The sequence below is a fragment of the Ovis aries genome, chromosome 10, assembly GCF_016772045.2.
Source record: "Ovis aries strain OAR_USU_Benz2616 breed Rambouillet chromosome 10, ARS-UI_Ramb_v3.0, whole genome shotgun sequence".
Classification (NCBI taxonomy): Eukaryota; Metazoa; Chordata; class Mammalia; order Artiodactyla; family Bovidae; genus Ovis; species Ovis aries.
The window spans coordinates 18286763-18306415 of record NC_056063.1 but is presented as its reverse complement, the minus strand read 5'-3'; the positions used below and the strand labels follow the sequence as shown (position 1 = coordinate 18306415).

The following is a 19653-nucleotide window of genomic DNA, read 5'->3' as shown; positions in this document are numbered from 1 at the left end:
AAGATGAGAGCCCTGTCTCAGGTCCAGGCGGCAGCATTTTCGGAGTCTTTGGGAGACACTGCTGAAATATATGAGAATATCTGAATTTTTTCGATGACCTTGAGAGCAGATACAGGCAAACAGCAAATATAAATATGTAGGAAGGAAATTCCCTGGCAGTCCTGTGGTTAGAACTCAGTGTTTTCTCTGCTGAGGGCCTGGGTTCAATCGCTGCTCAGGGAATTAAGACCCTGCAAGCCACATGGTTCACCCCCGCCCCCAAAATAAAAAATTTAAAATAAATGAAAATGTAGAAAATAAAAAAAGAAGAAACAAGACAGTTACTAGTTCCAGGGACCAAAAAAAAAAAGTATGCAAGAAGGGAGGATGTATCATAATTTACCATAGTTTGTCTGTTAATAGTAACACACCTAACAGAGATTATAGGGTTGCTATGTTGGAAGAGCGGGTGATGGGGAAGCACACTCATACATGTGGGGCCCAAGAGGAAAGACACCAAATCCTTATTTCTATGGTGGGGACAACTCAGACAATAGCCACCATTGAAAGAGCAAGGAAAAGTCTTTCAAGCATGTGAATTTAGAGACCTGAAGACCTAAAGAGTCACCTAGAAGAGGTGATAATGTGGAAACTGGTGAGGAGGGATTTCTAGAGGATTTGTGGTTTTCACAACACACCTTGTAGAACTGCATTCTACATGTGTATAATTTTCAGATTATACATATGGGGCCTTCCCTGGTGGTCCAGCGGTTAAGGCTCCATGCTTCCACTGCAGGGTTCAGTTCCTGGTTGGAGAATTAAGATTTCAGTTGCCACCTGGTGCATCACAAAAAATAAATAAACAATAAATAATAGATTATACAAATATATAACTCTGGAAGTGGGGGGAACAGAAAAATCAAATCAGAATCTATTGATACTTTCTTCGGGAAAAATCAAAGTAAATCTCCTATCCTTTTGGGATTCGAATCCCCCCAGCCTTGCTGGCTAGAGACCCCTCACTGCTCCTTGTGAATCCTCAGAGTACTCCATGGCTGTGCACCTGTGCCTGCAATAGTGAGTTTTGTGATCCTCTGTGATCTCTAGCCAAGACTCTTGAAGCTGAGACGTCTAGGCTGCTTTCATTTTCTGAGGCTCCCAATATAGTAAGAAAGGAGAAGTTGCAAAAAAATGGGATCATAAAACTGGGCTTTACACTAACAAATGAACGCCTTTATCAGATACCAGCATGATGTCAGAATTCTAAATTTCAGGGGCTATGTGAATGCGAGGCCCAAGCCAAGTGGCCTTCCAGCACCCGCCCCCAGCACCACCAACTCTGTGGTCAGCCTTACTACAGGATCCTTCTCTAATGTCACAGTCTGCTCCCACCCTGCCTGTTACTGTGCTGTTTCCTTCCCTTCCACGGAACGTGTATTGTTCTGTGCTTGCCTTCCCTGACCTTCATTCCGTTCCCAGCAACTCCTCCAGCACTTCCTCACCCCGCTGTCACCTGTCCTTTGAATCAATATGCTCTCCATCCAAACAACCCTCCTTAATTAATTAAAATGCCTGCCTCTGTCCGCCTGTTTTCCATTTTGGTACCACATTCACATTTAATGAGCACGCTCACCGTTTCATCATTCAGGTCATTGATGAAATGTTATATCACCAGGCCCAGTCTCTGTGGATACCACATTGTGATGCCCTCTCAGGTTAATAATAATCCAGTGTGCTCATTCTCCAGGCGTGCAGTCACTCCTAATCATGTGATTTAGAATTTAAAATTTTAGCCCGGTGGTTTGCAAACCTGGCTATCAACTTAGAGACACCAAGGGAGATTTTTAAAATATGGATCCTGGATCTTCCAACAATTGTATCATACTGTGTTAAAAACTTGGCCCAATAAACAAGCCTGGTTATCTTAGATGTAGAATCTTCTCTGTCTCTTCAAAGAGAAGGAAAGTAAAATGTTCGAGATGGCTTGCAGGGACTTGTGATAAGAAGACACGACAGACTGTCAGATGTTAAGTTCTAGTTTTTCTTTTCTTGAATTCTAAAGGAAAAAAATTAAGAACCTTGTCATAGGTGTTGTATTAGTTTCCTATTCTTGCTGTAAAAATAGAATCTGTGTTGTTTAAAGCCTAGATTTAGTGGCTTGAAATTTATTTTTCTGGAGGTCAGAGTCTGACATAGGTCTCTCTCAGCTGACGTCAGCGGGTCAGCTGTGGTCCTTTCTGGTTCACTTTCTTACCTCTGCTGGCTTCCAGAAAAGTGTGAGGGTGTTACTCGCTCAGTGGTGTCTGACTCTTTGTGACTCCATGGACTGTAGCCCGCCAGGCTTCTCTGTCCATGGAATTCTCCAGGCAAGAAGACTGGAGTGGATTGCCATTTCCTTCTCCAAAGGAACTTCCTGACCCAGGGATCAAACCCAGCTCTCCTGTATTACAAGCAGATTCTTTAGACTTCCAGAGGTTACCCGCATGTCACAGCCTGTGGCCCCATTTCTCCAGCAACATGGAGTCCTCCTCACACCTCCCTCTTGCACTTTTTTAAGAGCCCTTGTGATGACATTAGGCCCACCCAGTCAGGATAATCTCCCCATCTCAAGGTCAGCTGATTAACAGCCATCGATTTCTGCCTCGTGGCCTGACACGGCCCCAGTTTCAGGGAGTAGGACATGGACGGGGACATCATCAGGGTGGAGTCATTGCTCTGCTTGCCACAGGGGCAAATTCAGGTTTCCTCTAATGATTTTTAGGGACCATAGGAGCGAGTACAAATCTTTGAATTCTAGATCAAGTTCGCAGCCTCTTGAGCACAGTCACAGCCCTGGCCTTGCATTTAGAGGTCTTCTCCAGGAGCTGAGGAACCTACTGCCACCAAGGTCTGCCTCTACACCAGCCTGCACAGCAGTGGCCCCTCCCTTGGTTCTGAGACCTCCTGATTAGGCCAGTAGCCCACCCCATCCCTCGCCTGCCCCAGCCACCCTTAGGATCACTGTGTTCAGCATAAGCTGGAAATACCTCCCTCGTGCACTGGGTGAGGGGCAGCCAGGGACAGGAACAATAAGATCGTTTCTGTGTTAATGTCCATGTGCTCTATTTCCACGGCTGCACAAAAGTTTCTAAGCCACAAGCCATCATCAGGAGTCGCCAAGCCTTCCCACGTTTCCTTTTGACTCAGAAGCTCAAGAGGTGGGACCCAGGAATCTGCGTTTTTAACACTCCCAGTTTAAGTCTATGTATAGTCAGTTTTGGGAAATTCTGGTTTAGACTAAATTTTTTTTAGCTTCATGAATATTTTGTAAAGATTCAACTTTAAACCTACTAATTAGGATGTATTAGTAGCATCTGTTTCTGTTTTTGGAAATGTCAGATCTATATATCTATATCTAATAGAAGGAAACCAGATTAAAAGGATGCTCTATTTAAGAAAATCAATGGATTAAAATCAAATTTTCAAAAATAGTGATGATAGCAATAGTTATTGTTCAGTTTGCCTGGTCGTGTGACCGCACGGACTGCAGCATACCAGGCCTCCCTGTTCCTCACCATCTCCCAATGTTTTCCCAAGTTCGTGTCCATCGCATCGGTGATGCCATCCAGCCATCTCATCCTCTGACACCCTCTTCTCCTTCTGCCCTCAATCTTTCCCAGCATCAGGGACTTTTCCAATGAGTCGGCTCTTCGAATCAGATGACCAGAATACAGGAGCTTCAGCTTCAGCATCCGTCCTTCCAACAACAAGTAGTAACAATTAGGGAGTAATAATTTACATTACAAAAAGCATTCACTATGTTATTTCCTTTAAAGAACAAGTCTCTCTGGGTGTCTTTACGTGTCAGTCAGCTTACAAACTGCTTATTGCTTTTCAGGAGCTGAGTCCTGAAGGACTGGCTCTTTCAGGGTGTAGGATGCCATTGCTCCGCAGGGCCTGCTGCCCAAGTCTTCTCCCCGCAGTGCCCACCTGCCGGTCTCACACAGGTGCGCTCTGTTGGCTTGTTTCTATGGTCCAGCTCCCCTGACCCTACCTCAAGGCTCAGCCCTGGCGTGATCCTGAGGTCATAGGCATCTCAGGATCCCCAGCTCAGCACTGAAAACAAGCACCCAATCGCCCTGTGGCCCTCCCTTCTGATGACTGGGCTCTCTGTTTTCTTCCCCAGGTCTACAGTTTGAGTTTTGCTTGGGTTTTCTGCCTTCCTTGGAGCCTTCTTACTGCTCCTCTCAATGGCAGACTCTGAGGGTGTTTAACTTGAAACTTTAACCATGTGCAGACGCAGAGCTTTTCCCTGATAGGACAGACCCAGACTCACCCACCAGGGGCATATGAATGGAGACTGTGATGGCCTGGCCATTATAGCACCCTCAATACTCATTATAGACTATTTTTTTTTAACATTAATTAATTTATTTGACTGCACTGTGTCTTAGTTGTGGCACACAGGATCTTTAGTGGCAGTATGGAAACTAAAAAAAATTTGACCAAATAAATGGGAACTTATGTTCATACATAAACCTGCATGTGTAGCAGCTTTGTTCATAATTGCCCAAACTGAGAAGCAACCAAGGTATCCTTGATTAGATGGATGGATAAATAACCTGTGGTATATCTAACAATGGCATACTATCCAGTGATTTAAAAAAAAGAAAGAAATGAACCATCAAGTCATGAAGAGACAGGAAGGAATTTTAAGTGCATACTGCTAAGTGAAAGAATCCAATGTGAAAGGCTATACACTGTAAGATTCCAAACCTATGACATTCTGGAAAAGGCAGAACTGTGGAGACACTGAAAAATCAGTAGCTTCCAAGAGTCCAGGGGGATGGGTGAGTCCAAAGGTGAGGGATGCATGTGTAAAACACAGGGGATTTTTAGTGCAACAAAACTTGTCTGCGCGATACTGTCATTGACTTTGTGCACTTGTAAACTCTTAGATTTGTACAACATGAACCTTAATGTAAACTATAGCTGATAGCTAAGTCACTTCAGTAGTGTCCAACTCTTTGTGACCCCATGGACTGTAGCCCGCCAGGCTCCTCTGTCCATGGGATTCTCCAGGCAAGAATACTGCAGCGGGTTGCCATGCCCTCCTCCAGGGGGATCTTCCCAACCCAGGCATTGAACTCTGAGTCTCCTACATCTCCTGCACTGGTAAATGTGTTCTTTACCACCAGCGCTATGGACTTTAGTTAATTATGTATCAAAACTGGTTCACCAACTGTAACAAATATACCACACTAACACAAAATATTAATAAAATAAGGAGCTGTGCGTGAAAGTAGAGGAAGGGAGGCGAGGCTATGGAAACTCTGAACCATCTGCTCAATTTTTCTGTAAACCTGACACTGTTCTAAAAAATAAAGGCTATTAATTAGATAACAATAAATTCTAAAATAGGGTTCATACCACAAAAATGTGGTTTATTTTAAATATCTCCATTTAAAAATGCAATGATTTTGAAACAAATGAAAATAAATAATTGTGCTGCTCATAAGGTAATTGTGGGATTATAAATATCTTAATTCATGACTGACGAGTGATCTAGTAACAAGAGACACGTTCCAAACTGTATGAGGCATGTTTCAAACTTCAGTCCTCTCAGTGTGTCTCTGTAATGTGTGTGAGACTTGCCAACAACTCATGAGGAGCCCTTCATACATGTGCGGCTTGGTAAGTGGAGCACCAAGGTGGGCCCTGTTTGACCTCAGCTTTGTTCTTCCAAGCCCATCTCTGACTCTGCCAGTTCTGCTCTTCAACCTGAGTTGAGTGGCTGCCTGCAGGTAGACATTTCTAGTGCTACTGCCTATCTACCTAGACTTCCAAGCCTCACCTGCTTGTGATGCCTGATTCCTATCCACCTGTCGAACCCCCAGGAATCTGCCTGGGCCAGCAATTCGGATCAACTACCATGGTGGTGCTGCTGCTTAGTCACTTCAGTCGTGTCCGACTCTATGCAACCCTATGCACTATTGCCCACCAGGCTCCTATGTCCATGGGATTCTCTAGACAAGAGTACTGGAGTGGATTTCCATGTCTGCCTCCAGGGGATCTTCCCGAGCCAGGGATCGAACCTGGGTCTCCTGCATTGCAGGCAGATTTTTTTTTTATCACTGAGCCCCCAGGGAAGCCCACCAAGGCTCTAGCCACTGTGTTTTGTCTGCTACACTGGACTTCCTCCTCTATTGGAGCACGTTGGGTTAGTAGCTCCCAACAGAGAGCAGACGAGAGATTGAGAAAGAAGAAATGGTTTCATCATAAATAAGGCCTTCCTGCAGAGTCACTTCTATGTCTAGCTTGTACTTCCTCTATTCCCAGGGATGGGCCTAGTTCCAAGATAGACAGAAACGAGCACACTGGCTGACTTTCCTTTCCTTCCACTTTCGTCAAGTCTTTTCTAATTATGATAGTAGTAGGTATGCCTCTAGAAAATTTGCAAGTCACAGAAATGCAAAAAGAAGCACAGGAAAAAAATAATCCCAGTCCTGTATTACCCAGAGGCAACCACTAATATCATTTCACCTGTGTCATTTTTAGCTCACTCTGTGAAGAAGAGAGGCGAAAAGCAAAGGAGAAAAGGAAAGATATAAGCATCTGAATGCAGAGTTCCAAAGAATAGCAAAAAGAGATGAGAAAGCCTTCTTCAGCGATCAGTGCAAAAAATAGAGGAAAACAACAGAATGGGAAAGACTAAAGATCTCTTCAAGAAAATTAGAGATACCAAGGGAACATTTAATGCAAAGATGGGCTCGATAAAGGACAGAAATGGTCTGGACATAACAGAAGCAGAAGATATTAAGAAGAGATGGCAAGAATACACAGAAGAACTGTACAAAAAAGATCTTCATGACCCAGATAATCATGATGATGTGATCACTAATCTAGAGCCAGACATCTTGAAATGTGAAGTCAAGTGGGCCTTAGAAAGCATCACTACAAACAAAGCTAGTGGAGGTGATGGAATTCCAGTTGAGCTGTTTCAAATCCTGAAAGATGATGCCGTGAAAGTGCTGCACACAATATGCCAGCAAGTTTGGAGAACTCAGCAGTGGCCACAGGACTGGAAAAGGTCAGTTTTCATTCCAGTCCCAAAGAAAGGCAATGCCAAAGAATGCTCAAACTACTGCACAATTACACTCATCTCACATGCTAGTAAAGTAATGCTCAAAATTCTCCAAGCCAGACTTCAGGAATACATGAACCGTGAACTCCCTGATGTTCAAGCTGGTTTTAGAAACGGCAGAGGAACCAGAGATCAAATGGCCAACCTCCGTTGGATCATGGAAAAAGCAAGAGAGTTCCAGAAAAATATCTATTTCTGCTTTATTGACTATGCCAAAGCCTTTGACTGTGTGGATCACAATCAACTGTGGAAAATTCTGAGAGAGATGGGAATACCAGACCACCTGACCTGCCTCTTGAGAAATCTGCATGCAGGTCAGGAAGCAACAGTTAGAACTGGACATGGAACAACAGACTGGTTCCAAATAGGAAAAGGAGTGCGTCATGGCTGTATATTGTCACCCTGCTTATTTAACTTCTATGCAGAGTACATCATGAGAAACGCTGGGCTGGAAGAAACACAAGCTGGAATCAAGATTGCCGGGAGAAATCTCAATAACCTCAGATATGCAGATGACACTACCCTTATGGCAGAAAGTGAAGAGGAGCTAAAAAGCCTCTTGATGAAAGTGAAAGAGGAGAGTGAAAAAGTTGGCTTAAACCTCAACATTCAGAAAATGAAGATCATGGCATTTGGTCCCATCACTTCATGGGAAATAGATGGGAAACAGTAGAAACAGTGTCTTATTTTTTGAGCTCCAAAATCACTGCAGATGGTGACTGCAGCCATGAAATTAAAAGAAGCTTACTCCTTGGAAGAAAAGTAATGACCAACCTAGATAGTATATTCAAAAGCAGAGACATTACTTTGCCGACTAAGGTCCGTCTAGTCAAGGCTATGGTTTTTCCTGTGGTCATGTATGGAAGTGAGAGTTGGACTGTGAAGAAGGCTGAGCGCTGAAGAATTGATGCGTTTGAACTGTGGTGTTGGAGAAGACTCTTGAGGGTCCCTTGGACTGCAAGGAGATCCAACCAGTCCATTCTGAAGGAGATCAGCCCTGGGATTTCTTTGGAAGGAATGATGCTAAAGCTGAAGCTCCAGTACTTTGGCCACCTCATGCGAAGAGTTGACTCATTGGAAAAGACTCTGATGCTGGGAGGGATTGGGGGCAGGAGGAGAAGGGGACGACCCAGGATGAGATGGCTGGATGGCATCACGGACTCGATGGATGTGAGTCTGAGTGAACTCCGGGAGATGGTGATAGACAGGGAGGCCTGGCGTGCTGCGATTCACGGGGTCGCAAAGAGTCGGACACAACTGAGCGACTGAACTGAACTGAACTGTGTTCACTCCTGAACCAAGCACAGTTGGATTTTGCCTCCTCCGTTTCCCTAGAACTCTTCTCCCAAGGGTCGGTGTCTATCGGAGGCAACCTTCCTGGTGTGCTCTGGGTTCTATCTTGTCTTCTGTCTCAAAGAGTCTGCCTCTGCAGTTGTTTACTTTTTTCTGCATTATCAGTTTCTCCCGTTCATTGAATCACCCCCATCAATCTGTTAAGCTGACTTAATGTTGCTCATCTTAATCCCTTTCTTAACCCCGTTACCTCTTCTTTGTTTCCCTTTAGGGTAAAACATGTCAAAAGAGCTGTCTCCATCTGCCTTCTCCGCATTCTCACCTCCTGTTCTTTTGAATTTGCTCCAGTAGGACTTGTCTTCATGTCTTCATCACTCCACTGAAGCGGTGGCTCATGAATGACGTCCATGTTGCTAAATCTTTTTTTCTCTTTTTTTGGCTGTGCCACATGGTGTGCGGGATCTTAGTTTGCCAACCAGGGATTGATTGAACCCACACCTTCTGCATTGGAAGCACAGAGTCTTCACCACTGGACCACCAGGGAAGTCCAAGAAATCAGTCAGTTCTCCGTCCTCATTTTCACTTCCCTGTGGTATTTGACAGTTCATTTCGCCATCCTTCCAGAAATAATCTGTACTCTTAGCCTCTGTTGGCAACACACGCTCCTGGTTTCCCGCTTACTTCATTTTTCCTTTTCAGCCTTCTTTGCTGGTCCCGCCTTCCATGTGTAATTTCTGAGCCCTAATTCCAGGGCTTGATCTCAAGCCTGATCATCTCTACAGTCTTTATTTGGTAATTTCACCAGTCCCGTTGTTTTAAAGACCACCTATATGATAGCGTGCGTGCATGCTCAGTCACACAGTCGTGCCCGACTCTTTGCCATCCCGTGGACTGTAGCCCAACAGGCTCCTCTGCCCATGGAATTGTCCAGGCAGGAATGCTGGAGTGGGGTTTCCCTCTCCTCCTCCAGGGGATCTTCCTGACCCAGGGAGCAAGCCTGCCTCACTTGCATCTCCTGCATTGGCAGGTGAAATCTTTACCACTGACTCACCTGGGAAGCCCTTATCTATATGATCTTGACTCTCAAATCTGTATTTCCAGTTATAACCCTTAGGGTTAGTTTAGTTTGAATGTATCAGAGAAAAAAAAAACACCCAAATAATAGTGGCTTAAAATGTTTGTTTTTATTCAATATATGAAAATTTTTAAGGAAAGCAAACTAGTATGGGATACAGTGGCTTAATAGTCATCATAGACCCAGGGAACTTCTCTTTATTTGTTTTATTATCCTAACCCTTGGCTACCATCCTCAAGGGCACCTCTTTATTTCAGAATGGCTGCTGGAGCTCCAGCTAAATCATCCACATTCCAGACTGCAGAAAAGAGAAAACAGAGATGAAAAACTGACCCAGCTGAGTCCATTTTCTTGAAGGAACATTTCCAGTTTCTTCACAAAACTTCTACTTATGTCCCATTGTCCAGAAATTAGTCATATGGCCAAACTTAACTGCAAGAAAGGCTGGGAAATGCAGTCTTTCCTGATAACTCACCACATGCATCTCCATCCTGACCTGTTTCCTGAGGTACCGGCTCTAACTTCTGGGGCCCTCTTTGCACCTCAAAAGAACTACCTTCCAAACAAATGACTTCTCCCCTTTCCCCCTTGCCACAAGTATATCCCTCGTCTTGTGTTTCCTATCTCACTAATGACACCATTGAGCCCTCATCACTCTTAAGAGTGACCTTTGCCCTGTCTCCCTTTATCAGCTTCCTCAGCCTGTCGGCCTGTGCTGGTGAATTTGTCCCCTTTATTCTCCTGACAACAGCCTTCAGGACTCTATGTGACCTGACCCTCCCTCATCACCTCTCCTCCCTCCCTGCTCTCCCTTCGATCACTCTGCTCTTAGCCTCCCTGACCTCCTTGCTTGCTGTTCCTTGACCAGGCCAGATACAGCCCTGCCCAGGGTTTTGCCCAGAACGCTTTTTTGGAGGTGTATTTCCCATCTTCTTCACATCTTTGCTTCAATGTCCCTGCCCTATCTTTCCTTTTTAAAAAATATTTATTATTTTCAATTATTTATTTGGCTGTGTTGGGTCTTAGTTGTGGCATGCAGGATCTTCCATCTTCGTCAAGGTTTCAGCACATGGGATCTAGTTCCCTGACCAGGGATCCAACCCAGGGCCCCTGCCTTGGGAGCACAAAGTATTAGTTAGCCACTGGACCGCCAGGGAAATCCCTGTGCCGTCTTTCCTGATTCACCTTATGTAAATGCTAAAACCTGACAACTGACTCTCCTTAACTCCTTCCATTGTTTTATTTTCTCCATAGCTGTCCAACATACTGTATTACTTACCTATTCTTTTTATTTATTGTAGCCCCCTCTCTGCACCTTGCAGTCCCCCATCAGAGGATGTGTGTACCGTGGCGACAAGAAATTCTCTCCCTAAGGCTCACAGTAGTGCCTGGCCCATAGTAAACACTCAACGAGTATGTGCTTAATGAATTAATTGACCACCAGATCTCGCCCTGACATCATTTAAAAAAAAATTATTTCAAGACATTTTATTTGAAAACAGGTCACAGCCCCCAGCTTTTGGCCCGTTCTGCTGTTGCACAAGCTACAAAGTCTTCCTCAGCAACTGAGGGACACTCTTTACTAGCATGTCTGGAGAGTCAATAAAAAATTCACACGAAACAAATGTTCAAATAGTTTCCATAGCCTGCCATTCTTGTAGTCTCACTACCCTGCTGTATCATGGGCATATGTTTCTGACCCGCAAGGAAAAGTCACAAGTCTGGCCATTTGGAACTGCCTCTCTGGCACAAGTTTTCTCTAGTAAGCTCTGTGTCTTGGCCCTTCTTGGCCATGGAGGGCTTAAACTTGTCAGAAAGTCTTGTAGTGTCTTAGCTACCCCAACCTTTCTTTGTTCTTGCCACAAAAGGCAGTATCCTGTCCCTTCTGGAAAAGCCGGGTTCCATCAGGTTCCTTGAGGAGTACAGTGGAGATGAAATCCTTTAAATCTCCATCATCTTTTTCTCTTAGTTTGTACTCACTCCGAAGGCTTTGTCACTCCTTCTTTCCTAAGAAATAAATGTCACTTTAGGATGATTAAGCTTTGTTTAAAACCATGTTGTGGAAAAAAAGTGGAATACCACTTTTTTTTTGGTGGGGAGTAGGGGTGTGTGCCACGCTGCATGTCGTGCTTGATGTGGGATCTTAGGTCCCTAAACAGGGGTCGAACTGGTGCCCTCTGCAGTGGAAGCGTGGAGTCTTAACCACTGGACCATCAGGGAAGTCCCTCTGCTTTTATTTTTTTTAAGCATTTTTCCATTATAACAACGCATGCACATTTCACTAGAATTTTTTTTAATTTACTTATTTTTAATTGAAGGATAATTGCTTTACAATATTGTGTTGGTTTCTGCCATACATCATCATTAGAAATTTTTTAGTGTAGGGGAAAAATATCCCCCAAAGATAATCACTGTTCCTATTTTCCCATTTCTTTCTATGAATATTTTTCACATGAATATATATTCTTTTTTTTTCAGTTAAGATTCTAATATAACAATATATCAATGTTAATATAGTTATATAATTCTGCATAGGGTATTAGATTAAAGTACTTCATCTAATTTAAAATAAAACAAATAAGTTATTAAATAAAATTAGGACCCTTGTTTTTTTCTTTTTCAAATTCTCCTAAATTTGACACAGATTTCCAGTTTCTTGCATTCAACTAAAATTGAGATTAACTTCTTTGTGCCATGTGAATTTTCCTGATGTAGGGATTATTGCCTTAGATTGTAGTTCTGGAGAGAAGGTGAGGAATCAGAGAGTGGAAATGATTGTACAGCTCTAGATATCTGCAACCTAATTTCTTTTCAGAGGTATTTGCCTGAAGCACATTCCTGGATGCAAGGAATCACTCTAGTTCCCTCAGTCATTGGGAAGTTTGTAGGAATGAAAGCTGCAGAAACATTCAGGGCAGGAATCCAAGCCATAAAGCCAGAGCTCCTGTAACATCACAGAGTGAACAAGAACTAGCTGAACCACACAGGCTGCAGGTGAAGGTCATTCGGGATGTAGGAGAGCTCTGGGGACCAGCCTGTCCCCTTGTCACCGGTCAGCAGTTGCCGCCCAGGAAGCTCTGCCCTCAAGATTCCATTAACAACTCGTCTATTTCATCATCTGCTCACATTACCCATTTATCTACTTCCTTTCATATTTTCAATTCATTTTCCCCACGACTGACTCAACTGATAGACATCATGCCTATTAGGTTGAATTTTTACTTCAGGCTACATCCGCGGTCACTCAAACAGATTATCCTTGGCTGCTCTGGGTTAAAGGCCCATCTCTGTCTCAATCTTCTGTGGGTTTAAGAGAAGCAAGAAAAAAAAAAAAAGAGGCAAGAAAATATGAAAGGAAGTAGATAAATTGGTAATGTGAGCAGATGATGAAATAGATGAGTTGTTAATATGTTCAAGTTATGGTAATCTGCATGTAATTATTCAAAGTACTTAACCACTAATGGCAGAGGCCCTAGCTGATGTGCCATGGTGGAGTGTCCCTGCCAGACTCCATCCTGGATAGGAGTCCAGCAGGCTTGTTGGTCGGTCTGCTCAGTACCAGTTCATATGCCCATCAAAAAGGTGGCTGATCATAGCAGCACTATTCACAATAGCCAAAAGAGGAAAACAACCCAAGTGCCCATCAACAGATGACCCGTCTAGTCAAGGTGTGGCATACGCAGGTAGCCAAACAGTATTTATTCATTAAAACAAATGATGTTTTGCTACAAGCTACATTGCAGATTGACCTTGAAAAGATTATGCTAAAGTGAAAGAAGTCAGACACCAACTACACATTGTGTGATTCCATTGACATGAAATACCTAGAATAGGTAAATCCATAGAGACAGAAGGCAGATTGTTAGCTGTGAGGGGCTGAGGGGGGAAGAGAGTGGGGAGCAATTGCTTAACGAGTATGGCCTTTCTTTTTGAAGGGATGAAAATGTTTTCGAACTAGATGGAGGTCGTGGCATAGTGTTGTGAACATACTAAATGCCCCTGACTTGCTTACTTTGAAATGGTTAAACGAAATGGTTCTCTTTGATGGTATGTGAATTTCATTTATAAAAAAAGTACTCAGCAATGCTACTTCTGGGACTATATCCAATGCACTGAGTCTCAGTTGCAGCATTCAGGAGCTTTAGTTGCAGCACGAAAACTCTGAGTTGTGGCGTGTGGAATCTAGTTTCCCAGCCAGGGAGGGACCCCAGGCCTCTGCATTGGGAGCGAGCATGGAGTCTTAGCTACTAGATCACCTGGAAAGTCCTGGGCTGATCTTAATGAGAGAAAGTGGTGGCTTGGGCTAGAATCATGACAGCGACAGTGGTGACTATATTAACAATGGAGATAAAATGACACTGCTTCGCAGTATATTGGACTTGGGGGTATAGCAGAGGGGAAGCTAACAATGCTTTCCAAGTTTAATATTTTTATCTGCTTTTTTAATTTTTTGCTGGACTATTCATATTCTTTGCTCGCTATTTATTGAGTAGTTTTAAGAGTTTCCTTTTGTATCAATTGGATGTTAAAGACAATAAATCCTGTTTGTTTGCCTTTATTTCTTTCCAAGTGCAGAAATTAAAATTTTTTCATATAATTAAATATTTTCAATGGTGTTATGTTTTCTTGTATCCTTATTTAAAATTCACTCAGGTTTTCAAAATTCTTTTGATTGAAGACTATTATAAATGGTGCTGAAATGAATACACATGAATTTAAGACTCATAGCTAATAAGTAACTACGCTGGCATTTTAAAGAGGTGTCAGGGAAAAAAAAAAAAAATAAAGAGGTGTCAGGGGATTTCCTGACAGTCCAGTGGCTAGGACTCAACCCTTTCACTGCAGAGGGCCCAGGTTCAATTCCCCATCAGGGAATTAAGATCCTACAGACTGCATGGTGCAGCCAAAAACCAACAATCTCATTCCCACCTCTGAGTCCACTCAGGGCCTCCTCCCTACAATCACTTTTATTCATTTTCAGAACCTATTTATGCAAAAATAAACAAAACAAATGGTAATGTATGTTCCTTTTCTTCCTGCTTATTTTTAAAATAAAAACTGTTCTGTACACAGTGTTCTGCACCAAGGTATATTCACTGAAGAATAGATCTTGTGGCCATTTCCATACCAGAATGTTGTGTGTCCCCAGTTTTAGAGCTGTATAATATTCCATTATATGGATATGCCCATAATCTGTTCAGCCTACTGAGTTCAATCCTTTTTCAAAACAATTTGGGACTGAATAAACTTGCACAGACCTGTACAAGAACAACTCTGAGATAAATTCCCACACTTGAGGTTTTCTAGTGCATTGGATGATTACAAAGAATGCTTCATGTTGTATGTACCCTGAGGATTATAATTCTGTGGATCTTCGTTAAGAAAAAGAATACAAAATTATCCAATTCAAAATTGGTATGAAAATGAATATTTATATAGAAAGAAAATCACAATAGACTACTAATTTTGAAAAGCTAAAAAAAAATACCATGAGTATTCTGAAAAGTAACATAATAGTTTTACTAATTACGTGAGACATCTCCATAATGCTTTCTTTCTCTTTCTGTTTTTTTAATTGGCTGCATACACTTGGGTTACCTCTTCATGTAGCTACAATGTTGTGATATTTTAAAGAGAGAAAGCGGAAAGGTAATTTAGGCTCTGCTTTAGTGTGGTTAATTTACATTTTAAAAATTATTTTTTGAGAGTTGGCGTGCATGAAGCATTCAAATCTTGCAAACATTTGCCATTTGTAGTGCTGCTATAGATTTGTGCCCTACAGTCCAGACATTCTGATAAAGTCTGTTTCATAGGATTCTCATTTCAAAAATGATTATAAATACACAGGCCATTTATAATTGCTACATTGTGAAGGACATCCATTTTGACCAGATACTGGTTAAAAGCTGAAGAGTCCACTTATAATTTTACATGTCTAACAATTAAAATAATTTTCCATAGATTGGCTTTAGGCTTCATATATTTTAAACCTTGTTTCTTTTCCACTCTCTACATAATTCTGGTATCAGGCACCATAAGACATGTTTGTATTTCAGTAGAACTTGTTACCCTGTAACTTCTAGTCAGGACAACAGGCAGTTGGCAAAGTGGGTGATAGGAATATTTCTGGAAACCGTTCTTACAGCAAGACATCAGGCAATAACTTGGCTATAATGGAAGTGACCGCATACCACAAAAGGGTATGCTACTAAATCCAGACTAAATGTATCTACACATCAGCTTTCCTTTAGCCTGACCCCAAAAGCTCCTGATGCCATTTCGGTGCCACACTTCTCAAGGGAAAGTGGAATAGAGAGGGAGACTTGGTGGAAAGGGAACAGTGGTCTTAAACAATCGTGATGAAAATATCTAATTTTTGGAAAGTTTTCAAAAACAACATAATATGTTGAAGAACTATTGAGACACTTTCCAGGGCCTGGAAAGGGATCTGTGCAAGCAAGGGGTCCTAAAACTTGCCTTGGGTTGTGTGGCTTTGTAGTTTTGATAGATATTTTTATATTGCTGTCCAATTTATTCTTCTACCCTTAGCGCTTTTCTTCTCAAGGTCTTAGCTAAGGAACAAGTTATCAAATGTGTAGATTTTTGCCCACCTGATGGGTAGGGCAAAACTACTTAGAATAGTTATATCTTGCACTTCTTGAAGATGCTCAAGTTAAAGTGAGTATCTCCCATATGTGTTTATCTGTGAACTCTCAGTTCATTTTCTTTGCCTTTTTTCCTGCTGGGTTGTTGATCCATTTCTTATTGATTGCTGAGAACTCATACACTGGTACATTCACTTTTTATCTTGATATGAATTTCAAACATTTTTATCTGTTGGTAGTTAATCTTTCATTTAAAAAAAAGTGTGTATGTTTTTGTTGTTTTTAATTGCTATATTGTTAACCTTATCTAACATTATTATTTCTGGGTTTTAGTTGTAATAGAAAGATCTTCCCCACCTTAAGATTATAAAGAAATTCTACCATGTTTTCTTCAAGTATAAAAATGATTTTATTTTTCATTCCTGAGTCTTTGATCCCTGGAAGGATTTTTTTAAATTGATGATTTAAAAAAAGATTCTAGGTTCTATAGAAGATTCAATTCTAAGTATTAATTATGGAAATTAATTTCCTACTGCTGCTGCTGTTACTAAGTTGCTTCCGTTGTGTCCGGCTCTGTGCGACCCCATAGACAACAGCCCACCAGGCTCCCCCATCCCTGGGATTCTCCGGGCAAGAATACTGGAGTGGGTTGCCATTTCCTTCTCCAAAGCATGAAAGTGAAAAGTGAAAGTGAAGTCGCTCAGTCATGCCAGACTCAGCAATCCCATGGACTACAGCCTACCAGGCTCCTCCATCCATGGGATTTTCCAGGCAAGAGTACTGGAGTGGGGTGCCATTGCTACTGTTCCTAAGGCTTACCTAAAAAACACTGTACTAATTAAAGCTTAAATATTAATATGCTTCCTTCATTGAGCTAATATTATGTGCTGAATCATTGCATTTCTCTGTGTTGAAAAATACAATACTGGGCATGAAAGAGTTCTAAATAAAGACTATTCTCAGAAATAGAAAATAAATAAATAAATGTAATGCTCCGTGGGCAGAAATAAAAATTCTTCATACTTCCCAGACATCTTAATATTTATAGCATTACAGATGGTTCTTCATGGTTGGTGCCACATGCTTCCTGCTTGAGGAGCTCATCCTTCCGTGGGGACAAGCAACTTTCCTTTGTGTTGTAGGTAGTTATTTTCCAAGAAAAGATCAAATGCTCCTCTCAGCTGGAGACACCCACTCTTCATGTTCTTTCCAAGGGTTCTTACTCCTGCATTCTAGACATGTCCAAACTAAACCCCGGTCAGAAGGAGACCTGGCTCTGATTTCCAGGGTAACTTGTCTTTTACTCTAGAATCAGATCAGAAGAGTATGTTATTCTTGATTCACAATGACAATTTTATAATTGTGTAATAATTTTACATTAATTAGTACTTTTCAACATTTATCATTAACATAAATAGTCTTTATTCTTTCCTGGTGTTCAAAGATGACTCACAGACTGAATTCAGCTTAACACTCAGCTTCATGGTTCTTTCTTTGGTACTTAACAGAGCTCTTTGAGCAGACTTAAGGAACTGGAATCTACTTATTGTTCAAGAAAAGTGCCATCTCTGAAGCATAAACAGAAACGAAGGGACTAAAGCAATGTTAGAGCTGAAAAGTGCTTTAAGGTACCTTGGTTCAACCCATTACTTTAGAGATACGAAAGCAGAGATCTGGAGAACTCTGAGCTTAATGACACATTACCTGTATTTATCCTAAGTCATCACATCCATCAATCAAAGAGTGTCTTAGTCCCCTCTTCATTTTTATTTGATTAACTCATGTCATTAATATGTTAGTTTTGTTTCTTTTTAAAACTGTGTAACTATAAAATGTTGGGGGAAAAAACCCACCTTTCCCTATCTTAGGACAATCATTGTTAAAAGGCAGCATGACTTTCATTAAAGGGACAAATTTTGGAGCCAGACAATGCCAGAGAGAACCCCATCACTTAACCTATCTAAGTCTCAGCGTCTTTATCTTTAAAAGAGGGATGATAGTACTTAGCTCATACTGAAAATGAAAGTCTATCACTAGGCAAAACATTCAGTTCAGCGACTGGCATGGTTTTATTCAATTCATGTGACCAATTACTCATATTACAGTTGAGATAACACTCTCTACTTTGTTTTTTAACTGATTATTTATTTATTTTTTTACAGTAGGTCTGTTTTAAATGTAGCAGCATGCTAACAATAAATCTCAAGATGCATAGAAAAAAATAGCAGTGTGTACATGTCATTTACTCTCTACATTTTTGTATGTTTTTTTCACTTACTGTATCATATGCATTTTCCTAGGTCATCAAAGAATCTTTACTATGTCATGGCCCTCTTTGTAGAAAAAAAAAAAAAAGGAGTTATTTTCCATTCCATACCCAGGGTTGCATATAATTTCTCTTTAGCCAAAGAAAGGCTGAGTCAGCAGCTGCCAACTAAAGAGAAAGGAAACAGGGTTAATTAAGAGGAGCTATTGTGGAATAAACAGCTGGATTTACAAGGGTGTGCATGAGAATGCTTTGATGCAGGCATTTAGAGAGAAAAGGATATAGAATAATTGGTGGTTATATTGGCAGATCAAAGGGTCTCAAGGGCATTGCAGGCCATGCAGGTAAATGGTTTGCACTTTTCCTGCATTTAGTATGTACGCATTTTGTGAGCATAATAATAATTTGTAGTCACACAGGACCTTTCGTCTGGGGAGGAGCTCAAAGCACTTTGAAGATGTTAATAAGCAAAAGACCTGCTCATTAAGATTGCTTGAAAAGAAAACTTCTCCTTTCAGCATATGTACATGATGGCTGGGAAGATTCTGACTTACAGAGATTTGTTATCACAGGCAAGTTATTTCATGTTTTCTTTTTATAACATACCATTGGATTTGGAGTACCAGTAAAACCTCTTTCTCCGGACAGTCACACCAGATGGAACAAGTAATTCAATTGTGATGCGCTTATGTAGAGATCACACTCTCGCCCAGAAAATCTGGAGATACAGCAAAAGCAATAAGTATGTTGGGTATTTGTAAATGGATATTTCAGGTTGTGAGACAAAGTTGTAGACTAAACTCAGTCAAGCACGCCTGCAAGAAGGACAGAGCATTCCTAGTCCTGTCTGAGACTGTGTTTGTTACAGGAAATTCAAAAGCAAAAATACTAGAGTCCTCTGTCCCGGTCAACAGGATGATTTTAAGGCTTCTATGGGGATTTGCCCGGTGGCCCAACGGCTGAGACTCCACACTCCCAATGCAAGGTGCCCAGATTCAACCCCTGCTCAGGGAATTAGATCCCATAAGACACAACTAAGACCCAGCGCAGCCAAATAAATTAAAATAAAAAAAATTTTTTAAAGGAGTTTTACAAGCTCCCATATCAGTTTCCCTACATCAAACACTACAGCAAATCTCTCCATAGATGAAGCCTGCTTATCAAACCTTCTCTCACCCCAGCTGTCAGTATTGGATAACTCCTTTCTGTATGCTCTCTAGGCAGGGAATGTGTTGTATGTTTGAATATCCCACTTGTCCAAGTTCTTAGTATTTAAGTCATTTTTTCTTGCGTCAGTTGGATGCTTATAGAT

At 41.6% G+C, this 19653-nt stretch overlaps 1 long non-coding RNA gene across 1 annotated transcript in view; it reads right to left on the bottom strand.

Moving 5' to 3' along the window:
- Positions 1-9557: 9557 nt before the first annotated feature.
- Positions 9558-19653, bottom strand: part of LOC121820421 (uncharacterized) — a 41999-nt gene continuing 31903 nt past the window's right edge. Inside the window, exons 5-7 of the long non-coding RNA XR_006060915.2 lie at positions 18948-19059; positions 18354-18509; positions 9558-17380 (exon numbers count right to left, since the gene is read on the bottom strand). This is a non-coding gene — a long non-coding RNA (uncharacterized LOC121820421). The remainder of the gene's footprint in view (positions 17381-18353; positions 18510-18947; positions 19060-19653) is intronic.